The sequence below is a fragment of the Phalangium opilio genome, unplaced genomic scaffold (assembly GCF_054372755.1).
Source record: "Phalangium opilio isolate 3A_F unplaced genomic scaffold, DU_Popi_V2 ptg000360l_1, whole genome shotgun sequence".
NCBI classification, from domain to species: domain Eukaryota; kingdom Metazoa; phylum Arthropoda; class Arachnida; order Opiliones; family Phalangiidae; genus Phalangium; species Phalangium opilio.
This window is the reverse complement of record NW_028324230.1, coordinates 2,652,167-2,661,780: the sequence shown is the minus strand read 5'-3', so window position 1 is coordinate 2,661,780 and position 9,614 is coordinate 2,652,167. Positions and strand designations below refer to the sequence as shown.

The window sequence follows — 9,614 nt, the reverse complement described above, 5'->3', positions numbered from 1 at the left end:
GGAATTTAAAAGAGGAAAAAAAAGTGAAAAAGCCAACGGCACGCAGTGTTCCTAAGTGGTCTCCCTCCCAAGTACTGACTGCGCTCGACGCTGCTTAACTTCGGTGATCGGACGAGAACCGGTGTTTTCAGCGTGATATGGCCGTTGCCGAGAGTGCTAGATAATAATTCGAATTTAAATTAAGTGAGACAAAATAACCATCATCTTTTTAAAACAATAACAAAAAGAAAATATGTTTGCTTTTTTCACATCTATTGGAATTTAAAAGAGGAAAAAAAAGTGAAAAAGCCAACGGCACGCAGTGTTCCTAAGTGGTCTCCCTCCCAAGTACTGACTGCGCTCGACGCTGCTTAACTTCGGTGATCCGACGAGAACCGGTGTTTTCAGCGTGATATGGCCGTTGCCGAGAGTGCTAGATAATAATTCGAATTTAAATTAAGTGAGACAAAATAACCATCATCTTTTTAAAACAATAACAAAAAGAAAATATGTTTGCTTTTTTCATATCTATTGGAATTTAAGAGAGGAAAAAAAAGTGAAAAAGCCAACGGCACGCAGTGTTCCTAAGTGGTCTCCCTCCCAAGTACTGACTGCGCTCGACGCTGCTTAACTTCGGTGATCGGACGAGAACCGGTGTTTTCAGCGTGATATGGCCGTTGCCGAGAGTGCTAGATAATAATTCGAATTTAAATTAAGTGAGACAAAATAACCATCATCTTTTTAAAACAATAACAAAAAGAAAATATGTTTGCTTTTTTCATATCTATTGGAATTTAAAAGAGGAAAAAAAAGTGAAAAAGCCAACGGCACGCAGTGTTCCTAAGTGGTCTCCCTCCCAAGTACTGACTGCGCTCGACGCTGCTTAACTTCGGTGATCCGACGAGAACCGGTGTTTTCAGCGTGATATGGCCGTTGCCGAGAGTGCTAGATAATAATTCGAATTTAAATTAAGTGAGACAAATTGACCATCTTTTTAAAACAATAACAAAAAGAAAATATGTTTGCTTTTTTCATATCTATAGGAATTTAAAAGAGGAAAAAAAAGTGAAAAAGCCAACGGCACGCAGTGTTCCTAAGTGGTCTCCTCCCAGTAGTGACAGCGCTCGACGCTGCTTAACTTCGGTGATCGCACGAGAACCGGTGTTTTCAGCGTGATATGGCCGTTGCCGAGAGTGCTATTTAATAATTCGAATTTAAATGAAGTGAGACAAATTAACCTTCATCTTTTTAAAACAATAACAAAAAGAAAATATGTTGGCTTTTTTCATATCTATTGGAATTTAAAAGAGGAAAAAAAAGTGAAAAAGCCAACGGTGCGCAGTGTTCCTAAGTGGTCTCCCTCCCAAGTACTGACTGCGCTCGACGCTGCTTAACTTCGGTGATCCGACGAGAACCGGTGTTTTCAGCGTGATATGGCCGTTGCCGAGGGTGCTAGATAATAATTCGAATTTAAATTAAGTGAGACAAATTGACCTTCATCTTTTTAAAACAATAACAAAAAGAAAATATGTTTGCTTTTTTCATATCTATAGGAATTTAAAAGAGTAAAAAAAGTGAAAAAGCCAACGGCACGCAGTGTTCCTAAGTGGTCTCCTCCCAGTAGTGACTGCGCTCGACGCTGCTTAACTTCGGTGATCGCACGAGAACCGGTGTTTTCAGCGTGATATGGCCGTTGCCGAGAGTGCTAGATAATAATTCGAATTTAAATGAAGTGAGACAAATTAACCTTCATCTTTTTAAAACAATAACAAAAAGAAAATATGTTGGCTTTTTTCATATCTATTGGAATTTAAAAGAGGAAAAAAAAGTGAAAAAGCCAACGGCGCGCAGTGTTCCTAAGTGGTCTCCCTCCCAAGTACTGACTGCGCTCGACGCTGCTTAACTTCGGTGATCCGACGAGAACCGGTGTTTTCAGCGTGATATGGCCGTTGCCGAGAGTGCTAGATAATAATTCGAATTTAAATTAAGTGATACAAATTGACCTTCATCTTTTTAAAACAATAACAAAAAGAAAATATGTTTGCTTTTTTCATATCTATAGGAATTTAAAAGAGTAAAAAAAGTGAAAAAGCCAACGGCACGCAGTGTTCCTAAGTGGTCTCCCTCCCAAGTACTGACTGCGCTCGACGCTGCTTAACTTCGGTGATCCGACGAGAACCGGTGTTTTCAGCGTGATATGGCCGTTGCCGAGAGTGCTAGATAATAATTCGAATTTAAATTAAGTGAGACAAAATAACCATCATCTTTTTAAAACAATAACAAAAAGAAAATATGTTTGCTTTTTTCATATCTATTGGAATTTAAAAGAGGAAAAAAAAGTGAAAAAGCCAACGGCACGCAGTGTTCCTAAGTGGTCTCCCTCCCAAGTACTGACTGCGCTCGACGCTGCTTAACTTCGGTGATCGGACGAGAACCGGTGTTTTCAGCGTGATATGGCCGTTGCCGAGAGTGCTAGATAATAATTCGAATTTAAATTAAGTGAGACAAAATAACCATCATCTTTTTAAAACAATAACAAAAAGAAAATATGTTTGCTTTTTTCACATCTATTGGAATTTAAAAGAGGAAAAAAAAGTGAAAAAGCCAACGGCACGCAGTGTTCCTAAGTGGTCTCCCTCCCAAGTACTGACTGCGCTCGACGCTGCTTAACTTCGGTGATCCGACGAGAACCGGTGTTTTCAGCGTGATATGGCCGTTGCCGAGAGTGCTAGATAATAATTCGAATTTAAATTAAGTGAGACAAAATAACCATCATCTTTTTAAAACAATAACAAAAAGAAAATATGTTTGCTTTTTTCATATCTATTGGAATTTAAGAGAGGAAAAAAAAGTGAAAAAGCCAACGGCACGCAGTGTTCCTAAGTGGTCTCCCTCCCAAGTACTGACTGCGCTCGACGCTGCTTAACTTCGGTGATCGGACGAGAACCGGTGTTTTCAGCGTGATATGGCCGTTGCCGAGAGTGCTAGATAATAATTCGAATTTAAATTAAGTGAGACAAAATAACCATCATCTTTTTAAAACAATAACAAAAAGAAAATATGTTTGCTTTTTTCATATCTATTGGAATTTAAAAGAGGAAAAAAAAGTGAAAAAGCCAACGGCACGCAGTGTTCCTAAGTGGTCTCCCTCCCAAGTACTGACTGCGCTCGACGCTGCTTAACTTCGGTGATCCGACGAGAACCGGTGTTTTCAGCGTGATATGGCCGTTGCCGAGAGTGCTAGATAATAATTAGAATTTAAATTAAGTGAGACAAATTGACCATCTTTTTAAAACAATAACAAAAAGAAAATATGTTTGCTTTTTTCATATCTATAGGAATTTAAAAGAGGAAAAAAAAGTGAAAAAGCCAACGGCACGCAGTGTTCCTAAGTGGTCTCCTCCCAGTAGTGACAGCGCTCGACGCTGCTTAACTTCGGTGATCGCACGAGAACCTATGTTTTCAGCGTGATATGGCCGTTGCCGAGAGTGCTATTTAATAATTCGAATTTAAATGAAGTGAGACAAATTAACCTTCATCTTTTTAAAACAATAACAAAAAGAAAATATGTTGGCTTTTTTCATATCTATTGGAATTTAAAAGAGGAAAAAAAAGTGAAAAAGCCAACGGTGCGCAGTGTTCCTAAGTGGTCTCCCTCCCAAGTACTGACTGCGCTCGACGCTGCTTAACTTCGGTGATCCGACGAGAACCGGTGTTTTCAGCGTGATATGGCCGTTGCCGAGGGTGCTAGATAATAATTCGAATTTAAATTAAGTGAGACAAATTGACCTTCATCTTTTTAAAACAATAACAAAAAGAAAATATGTTTGCTTTTTTCATATCTATAGGAATTTAAAAGAGTAAAAAAAGTGAAAAAGCCAACGGCACGCAGTGTTCCTAAGTGGTCTCCTCCCAGTAGTGACTGCGCTCGACGCTGCTTAACTTCGGTGATCGCACGAGAACCGGTGTTTTCAGCGTGATATGGCCGTTGCCGAGAGTGCTAGATAATAATTCGAATTTAAATTAAGTGAGACAAAATAACCATCATCTTTTTAAAACAATAACAAAAAGAAAATATGTTTGCTTTTTTCATATCTATTGGAATTTAAAAGAGGAAAAAAAAGTGAAAAAGCCAACGGCACGCAGTGTTCCTAAGTGGTCTCCCTCCCAAGTACTGACTGCGCTCGACGCTGCTTAACTTCGGTGATCCGACGAGAACCGGTGTTTTCAGCGTGATATGGCCGTTGCCGAGAGTGCTAGATAATAATTCGAATTTAAATTAAGTGAGACAAATTGACCATCTTTTTAAAACAATAACAAAAAGAAAATATGTTTGCTTTTTTCATATCTATAGGAATTTAAAAGAGGAAAAAAAAGTGAAAAAGCCAACGGCACGCAGTGTTCCTAAGTGGTCTCCTCCCAGTAGTGACTGCGCTCGACGCTGCTTAACTTCGGTGATCGCACGAGAACCGGTGTTTTCAGCGTGATATGGCCGTTGCTGAGAGTGCTATTTAATAATTCGAATTTAAATGAAGTGAGACAAATTAACCTTCATCTTTTTAAAACAATAACAAAAAGAAAATATGTTGGCTTTTTTCATATCTATTGGAATTTAAAAGAGGAAAAAAAAGTGAAAAAGCCAACGGCGCGCAGTGTTCCTAAGTGGTCTCCCTCCCAAGAACTGACTGCGCTCGACGCTGCTTAACTTCGGTGATCCGACGAAAACCGGTGTTTTCAGCGTGATATGGCCGTTGCCGAGAGTGCTAGATAATAATTCGAATTTAAATTAAGTGAGACAAATTGACCTTCATCTTTTTAAAACAATAACAAAAAGAAAATATGTTTGCTTTTTTCATATCTATTGGAATTTAAAAGAGGAAAAAAAAGTGAAAAAGCCAACGGCACGCAGTGTTCCTAAGTGGTCTCCCTCCCAAGTACTGACTGCGCTCGACGCTGCTTAACTTCGGTGATCCGACGAGAACCGGTGTTTTCAGCGTGATATGGCCGTTGCCGAGAGTGCTAGATAATAATTCGAATTTAAATTAAGTGAGACAAATTGACCATCTTTTTAAAACAATAACAAAAAGAAAATATGTTTGCTTTTTTCATATCTATAGGAATTTAAAAGAGGAAAAAAAAGTGAAAAAGCCAACGGCACGCAGTGTTCCTAAGTGGTCTCCTCCCAGTAGTGACTGCGCTCGACGCTGCTTAACTTCGGTGATCGCACGAGAACCGGTGTTTTCAGCGTGATATGGCCGTTGCTGAGAGTGCTATTTAATAATTCGAATTTAAATGAAGTGAGACAAATTAACCTTCATCTTTTTAAAACAATAACAAAAAGAAAATATGTTGGCTTTTTTCATATCTATTGGAATTTAAAAGAGGAAAAAAAAGTGAAAAAGCCAACGGCGCGCAGTGTTCCTAAGTGGTCTCCCTCCCAAGTACTGACTGCGCTCGACGCTGCTTAACTTCGGCGATCCGACGAGAACCGGTGTTTTCAGCGTGATATGGCCGTTGCCGAGAGTGCTAGATAATAATTCGAATTTATATTAAGTGAGACAAATTGACCTTCATCTTTTTAAAACAATAACAAAAAGAAAATATGTTTGCTTTTTTCATATCTATAGGAATTTAAAAGTGGAAAAAAAGTGAAAAAGTCAACGGCACGCAGTGTTCCTAAGTGGTCTCCCTCCCAAGTACTGACTGCGCTCGACGCTGCTTAACTTCGGTGATCCGACGAGAACCGGTGTTTTCAGCGTGATATGGCCGTTGCCGAGAGTGCTAGATAATAATTCGAATTTAAATTAAGTGAGACAAATTGACCATCTTTTTAAAACAATAACAAAAAGAAAATATGTTTGCTTTTTTCATATCTATAGGAATTTAAAAGAGGAAAAAAAAGTGAAAAACCCAACGGCACGCAGTGTTCCTAAGTGGTCTCCTCCCAGTAGTGACTGCGCTCGACGCTGCTTAACTTCGGTGATCGCACGAGAACCGGTGTTTTCAGCGTGATATGGCCGTTGCTGAGAGTGCTATTTAATAATTCGAATTTAAATGAAGTGAGACAAATTAACCTTCATCTTTTTAAAACAATAACAAAAAGAAAATATGTTGGCTTTTTTCATATCTATTGGAATTTAAAAGAGGAAAAAAAAGTGAAAAAGCCAACGGCGCGCAGTGTTCCTAAGTGGTCTCCCTCCCAAGAACTGACTGCGCTCGACGCTGCTTAACTTCGGTGATCCGACGAAAACCGGTGTTTTCAGCGTGATATGGCCGTTGCCGAGAGTGCTAGATAATAATTCGAATTTAAATTAAGTGAGACAAATTGACCTTCATCTTTTTAAAACAATAACAAAAAGAAAATATGTTTGCTTTTTTCATATCTATTGGAATTTAAAAGAGGAAAAAAAAGTGAAAAAGCCAACGGCACGCAGTGTTCCTAAGTGGTCTCCCTCCCAAGTACTGACTGCGCTCGACGCTGCTTAACTTCGGTGATCCGACGAGAACCGTTGTTTTCAGCGTGATATGGCCGTTGCCGAGAGTGCTAGATAATAATTCGAATTTAAATTAAGTGAGACAAATTGACCATCTTTTTAAAACAATAACAAAAAGAAAATATGTTTGCTTTTTTCATATCTATAGGAATTTAAAAGAGGAAAAAAAAGTGAAAAAGCCAACGGCACGCAGTGTTCCTAAGTGGTCTCCTCCCAGTAGTGACTGCGCTCGACGCTGCTTAACTTCGGTGATCGCACGAGAACCGGTGTTTTCAGCGTGATATGGCCGTTGCTGAGAGTGCTATTTAATAATTCGAATTTAAATGAAGTGAGACAAATTAACCTTCATCTTTTTAAAACAATAACAAAAAGAAAATATGTTGGCTTTTTTCATATCTATTGGAATTTAAAAGAGGAAAAAAAAGTGAAAAAGCCAACGGCGCGCAGTGTTCCTAAGTGGTCTCCCTCCCAAGTACTGACTGCGCTCGACGCTGCTTAACTTCGGTGATCCGACGAGAACCGGTGTTTTCAGCGTGATATGGCCGTTGCCGAGAGTGCTAGATAATAATTCGAATTTATATTAAGTGAGACAAATTGACCTTCATCTTTTTAAAACAATAACAAAAAGAAAATATGTTTGCTTTTTTCATATCTATAGGAATTTAAAAGTGGAAAAAAAGTGAAAAAGTCAACGGCACGCAGTGTTCCTAAGTGGTCTCCCTCCCAAGTACTGACTGCGCTCGACGCTGCTTAACTTCGGTGATCCGACGAGAACCGGTGTTTTCAGCGTGATATGGCCGTTGCCGAGAGTGCTAGATAATAATTCGAATTTAAATTAAGTGAGACAAATTGACCATCTTTTTAAAACAATAACAAAAAGAAAATATGTTTGCTTTTTTCATATCTATAGGAATTTAAAAGAGGAAAAAAAAGTGAAAAACCCAACGGCACGCAGTGTTCCTAAGTGGTCTCCTCCCAGTAGTGACTGCGCTCGACGCTGCTTAACTTCGGTGATCGCACGAGAACCGGTGTTTTCAGCGTGATATGGCCGTTGCTGAGAGTGCTATTTAATAATTCGAATTTAAATGAAGTGAGACAAATTAACCTTCATCTTTTTAAAACAATAACAAAAAGAAAATATGTTTGCTTTTTTCATATCTATTGGAATTTAAAAGAGGAAAAAAAAGTGAAAAAGCCAACGGCACGCAGTGTTCCTAAGTGGTCTCCCTCCCAAGTACTGACTGCGCTCGACGCTGCTTAACTTCGGTGATCCGACGAGAACCGGTGTTTTCAGCGTGATATGGCCGTTGCCGAGAGTGCTAGATAATAATTCGAATTTAAATTAAGTGAGACAAATTGACCATCTTTTTAAAACAATAACAAAAAGAAAATATGTTTGCTTTTTTCATATCTATAGGAATTTAAAAGAGGAAAAAAAAGTGAAAAAGCCAACGGCACGCAGTGTTCCTAAGTGGTCTCCTCCCAGTAGTGACTGCGCTCGACGCTGCTTAACTTCGGTGATCGCACGAGAGCCGGTGTTTTCAGCGTGATATGGCCGTTGCTGAGAGTGCTATTTAATAATTCGAATTTAAATGAAGTGAGACAAATTAACCTTCATCTTTTTAAAACAATAACAAAAAGAAAATATGTTGGCTTTTTTCATATCTATTGGAATTTAAAAGAGGAAAAAAAAGTGAAAAAGCCAACGGCGCGCAGTGTTCCTAAGTGGTCTCCCTCCCAAGTACTGACTGCGCTCGACGCTGCTTAACTTCGGTGATCCGACGAGAACCGGTGTTTTCAGCGTGATATGGCCGTTGCCGAGAGTGCTAGATAATAATTCGAATTTATATTAAGTGAGACAAATTGACCTTCATCTTTTTAAAACAATAACAAAAAGAAAATATGTTTGCTTTTTTCATATCTATAGGAATTTAAAAGTGGAAAAAAAGTGAAAAAGTCAACGGCACGCAGTGTTCCTAAGTGGTCTCCCTCCCAAGTACTGACTGCGCTCGACGCTGCTTAACTTCGGTGATCCGACGAGAACCGGTGTTTTCAGCGTGATATGGCCGTTGCCGAGAGTGCTAGATAATAATTCGAATTTAAATTAAGTGAGACAAATTGACCATCTTTTTAAAACAATAACAAAAAGAAAATATGTTGGCTTTTTTCATATCTATTGGAATTTAAAAGAGGAAAAAAAAGTGAAAAAGCCAACGGCGCGCAGTGTTCCTAAGTGGTCTCCCTCCCAAGAACTGACTGCGCTCGACGCTGCTTAACTTCGGTGATCCGACGAAAACCGGTGTTTTCAGCGTGATATGGCCGTTGCCGAGAGTGCTAGATAATAATTCGAATTTAAATTAAGTGAGACAAATTGACCTTCATCTTTTTAAAACAATAACAAAAAGAAAATATGTTTGCTTTTTTCATATCTATTGGAATTTAAAAGAGGAAAAAAAAGTGAAAAAGCCAACGGCACGCAGTGTTCCTAAGTGGTCTCCCTCCCAAGTAGTGACTGCGCTCGACGCTGCTTAACTTCGGTGATCCGACGAGAACCGGTGTTTTCAGCGTGATATGGCCGTTGCCGAGAGTGCTAGATAATAATTCGAATTTAAATTAAGTGAGACAAATTGACCATCTTTTTAAAACAATAACAAAAAGAAAATATGTTTGCTTTTTTCATATCTATAGGAATTTAAAAGAGGAAAAAAAAGTGAAAAAGCCAACGGCACGCAGTGTTCCTAAGTGGTCTCCTCCCAGTAGTGACTGCGCTCGACGCTGCTTAACTTCGGTGATCGCACGAGAACCGGTGTTTTCAGCGTGATATGGCCGTTGCTGAGAGTGCTATTTAATAATTCGAATTTAAATGAAGTGAGACAAATTAACCTTCATCTTTTTAAAACAATAACAAAAAGAAAATATGTTGGCTTTTTTCATATCTATTGGAATTTAAAAGAGGAAAAAAAAGTGAAAAAGCCAACGGCGCGCAGTGTTCCTAAGTGGTCTCCCTCCCAAGTACTGACTGCGCTCGACGCTGCTTAACTTCGGTGATCCGACGAGAACCGGTGTTTTCAGCGTGATATGGCCGTTGCCGAGAGTGCTAGATAATAATTCGAATTTATATTAAGTGAGACAAATTGACCT

At 39.1% G+C, this 9,614-nt stretch overlaps 15 non-coding genes and 23 pseudogenes across 15 annotated transcripts; all 38 read right to left on the bottom strand.

Moving 5' to 3' along the window:
• Positions 1–30: 30 nt before the first annotated feature.
• On the bottom strand, positions 31–149 carry LOC149598908 (5S ribosomal RNA). The gene has a single exon (XR_016378205.1). It is a non-coding gene; the product is annotated as a 5S ribosomal RNA (ribosomal RNA).
• A 137-nt stretch (positions 150–286) lies between these two features.
• Positions 287–405, bottom strand: LOC149598907 (5S ribosomal RNA). The gene has a single exon (XR_016378053.1). It is a non-coding gene; the product is annotated as a 5S ribosomal RNA (ribosomal RNA).
• Positions 406–542: 137 nt separating this feature from the next.
• On the bottom strand, positions 543–661 carry LOC149598906 (5S ribosomal RNA). Its single transcript, XR_016378194.1, has one exon. It is a non-coding gene; the product is annotated as a 5S ribosomal RNA (ribosomal RNA).
• A 137-nt stretch (positions 662–798) lies between these two features.
• On the bottom strand, positions 799–917 carry LOC149598905 (5S ribosomal RNA). The gene has a single exon (XR_016378052.1). It is a non-coding gene; the product is annotated as a 5S ribosomal RNA (ribosomal RNA).
• Positions 918–1,051: 134 nt separating this feature from the next.
• Positions 1,052–1,168, bottom strand: LOC149598904 (5S ribosomal RNA; annotated as a pseudogene).
• A 137-nt stretch (positions 1,169–1,305) lies between these two features.
• LOC149598903 (5S ribosomal RNA) lies at positions 1,306–1,424 on the bottom strand (annotated as a pseudogene).
• Positions 1,425–1,560: 136 nt separating this feature from the next.
• Positions 1,561–1,677, bottom strand: LOC149598902 (5S ribosomal RNA; annotated as a pseudogene).
• Positions 1,678–1,814: 137 nt separating this feature from the next.
• Positions 1,815–1,933, bottom strand: LOC149598901 (5S ribosomal RNA; annotated as a pseudogene).
• Positions 1,934–2,069: 136 nt separating this feature from the next.
• On the bottom strand, positions 2,070–2,188 carry LOC149598900 (5S ribosomal RNA). The gene has a single exon (XR_016378051.1). It is a non-coding gene; the product is annotated as a 5S ribosomal RNA (ribosomal RNA).
• Positions 2,189–2,325: 137 nt separating this feature from the next.
• LOC149598899 (5S ribosomal RNA) lies at positions 2,326–2,444 on the bottom strand. The gene has a single exon (XR_016378183.1). It is a non-coding gene; the product is annotated as a 5S ribosomal RNA (ribosomal RNA).
• A 137-nt stretch (positions 2,445–2,581) lies between these two features.
• On the bottom strand, positions 2,582–2,700 carry LOC149598898 (5S ribosomal RNA). The gene has a single exon (XR_016378049.1). It is a non-coding gene; the product is annotated as a 5S ribosomal RNA (ribosomal RNA).
• A 137-nt stretch (positions 2,701–2,837) lies between these two features.
• Positions 2,838–2,956, bottom strand: LOC149598897 (5S ribosomal RNA). The gene has a single exon (XR_016378172.1). It is a non-coding gene; the product is annotated as a 5S ribosomal RNA (ribosomal RNA).
• A 137-nt stretch (positions 2,957–3,093) lies between these two features.
• Positions 3,094–3,212, bottom strand: LOC149598896 (5S ribosomal RNA). The gene has a single exon (XR_016378048.1). It is a non-coding gene; the product is annotated as a 5S ribosomal RNA (ribosomal RNA).
• A 134-nt stretch (positions 3,213–3,346) lies between these two features.
• LOC149598895 (5S ribosomal RNA) lies at positions 3,347–3,463 on the bottom strand (annotated as a pseudogene).
• A 137-nt stretch (positions 3,464–3,600) lies between these two features.
• LOC149598894 (5S ribosomal RNA) lies at positions 3,601–3,719 on the bottom strand (annotated as a pseudogene).
• Positions 3,720–3,855: 136 nt separating this feature from the next.
• LOC149598893 (5S ribosomal RNA) lies at positions 3,856–3,972 on the bottom strand (annotated as a pseudogene).
• A 137-nt stretch (positions 3,973–4,109) lies between these two features.
• LOC149598892 (5S ribosomal RNA) lies at positions 4,110–4,228 on the bottom strand. Its single transcript, XR_016378047.1, has one exon. It is a non-coding gene; the product is annotated as a 5S ribosomal RNA (ribosomal RNA).
• Positions 4,229–4,362: 134 nt separating this feature from the next.
• On the bottom strand, positions 4,363–4,479 carry LOC149598891 (5S ribosomal RNA; annotated as a pseudogene).
• A 137-nt stretch (positions 4,480–4,616) lies between these two features.
• LOC149598890 (5S ribosomal RNA) lies at positions 4,617–4,735 on the bottom strand (annotated as a pseudogene).
• A 137-nt stretch (positions 4,736–4,872) lies between these two features.
• Positions 4,873–4,991, bottom strand: LOC149598889 (5S ribosomal RNA). The gene has a single exon (XR_016378046.1). It is a non-coding gene; the product is annotated as a 5S ribosomal RNA (ribosomal RNA).
• Positions 4,992–5,125: 134 nt separating this feature from the next.
• LOC149598888 (5S ribosomal RNA) lies at positions 5,126–5,242 on the bottom strand (annotated as a pseudogene).
• Positions 5,243–5,379: 137 nt separating this feature from the next.
• LOC149598887 (5S ribosomal RNA) lies at positions 5,380–5,498 on the bottom strand (annotated as a pseudogene).
• A 136-nt stretch (positions 5,499–5,634) lies between these two features.
• Positions 5,635–5,753, bottom strand: LOC149598886 (5S ribosomal RNA). The gene has a single exon (XR_016377898.1). It is a non-coding gene; the product is annotated as a 5S ribosomal RNA (ribosomal RNA).
• A 134-nt stretch (positions 5,754–5,887) lies between these two features.
• Positions 5,888–6,004, bottom strand: LOC149598885 (5S ribosomal RNA; annotated as a pseudogene).
• A 137-nt stretch (positions 6,005–6,141) lies between these two features.
• LOC149598884 (5S ribosomal RNA) lies at positions 6,142–6,260 on the bottom strand (annotated as a pseudogene).
• A 137-nt stretch (positions 6,261–6,397) lies between these two features.
• LOC149598883 (5S ribosomal RNA) lies at positions 6,398–6,516 on the bottom strand (annotated as a pseudogene).
• Positions 6,517–6,650: 134 nt separating this feature from the next.
• LOC149598882 (5S ribosomal RNA) lies at positions 6,651–6,767 on the bottom strand (annotated as a pseudogene).
• A 137-nt stretch (positions 6,768–6,904) lies between these two features.
• On the bottom strand, positions 6,905–7,023 carry LOC149598881 (5S ribosomal RNA; annotated as a pseudogene).
• Positions 7,024–7,159: 136 nt separating this feature from the next.
• On the bottom strand, positions 7,160–7,278 carry LOC149598880 (5S ribosomal RNA). Its single transcript, XR_016377897.1, has one exon. It is a non-coding gene; the product is annotated as a 5S ribosomal RNA (ribosomal RNA).
• A 134-nt stretch (positions 7,279–7,412) lies between these two features.
• On the bottom strand, positions 7,413–7,529 carry LOC149598879 (5S ribosomal RNA; annotated as a pseudogene).
• A 137-nt stretch (positions 7,530–7,666) lies between these two features.
• On the bottom strand, positions 7,667–7,785 carry LOC149598878 (5S ribosomal RNA). Its single transcript, XR_016378045.1, has one exon. It is a non-coding gene; the product is annotated as a 5S ribosomal RNA (ribosomal RNA).
• A 134-nt stretch (positions 7,786–7,919) lies between these two features.
• On the bottom strand, positions 7,920–8,036 carry LOC149598877 (5S ribosomal RNA; annotated as a pseudogene).
• A 137-nt stretch (positions 8,037–8,173) lies between these two features.
• On the bottom strand, positions 8,174–8,292 carry LOC149598876 (5S ribosomal RNA; annotated as a pseudogene).
• A 136-nt stretch (positions 8,293–8,428) lies between these two features.
• Positions 8,429–8,547, bottom strand: LOC149598875 (5S ribosomal RNA). The gene has a single exon (XR_016377896.1). It is a non-coding gene; the product is annotated as a 5S ribosomal RNA (ribosomal RNA).
• Positions 8,548–8,681: 134 nt separating this feature from the next.
• On the bottom strand, positions 8,682–8,800 carry LOC149598874 (5S ribosomal RNA; annotated as a pseudogene).
• A 137-nt stretch (positions 8,801–8,937) lies between these two features.
• LOC149598873 (5S ribosomal RNA) lies at positions 8,938–9,056 on the bottom strand (annotated as a pseudogene).
• Positions 9,057–9,190: 134 nt separating this feature from the next.
• Positions 9,191–9,307, bottom strand: LOC149598872 (5S ribosomal RNA; annotated as a pseudogene).
• A 137-nt stretch (positions 9,308–9,444) lies between these two features.
• On the bottom strand, positions 9,445–9,563 carry LOC149598871 (5S ribosomal RNA; annotated as a pseudogene).
• Positions 9,564–9,614: the final 51 nt, after the last annotated feature.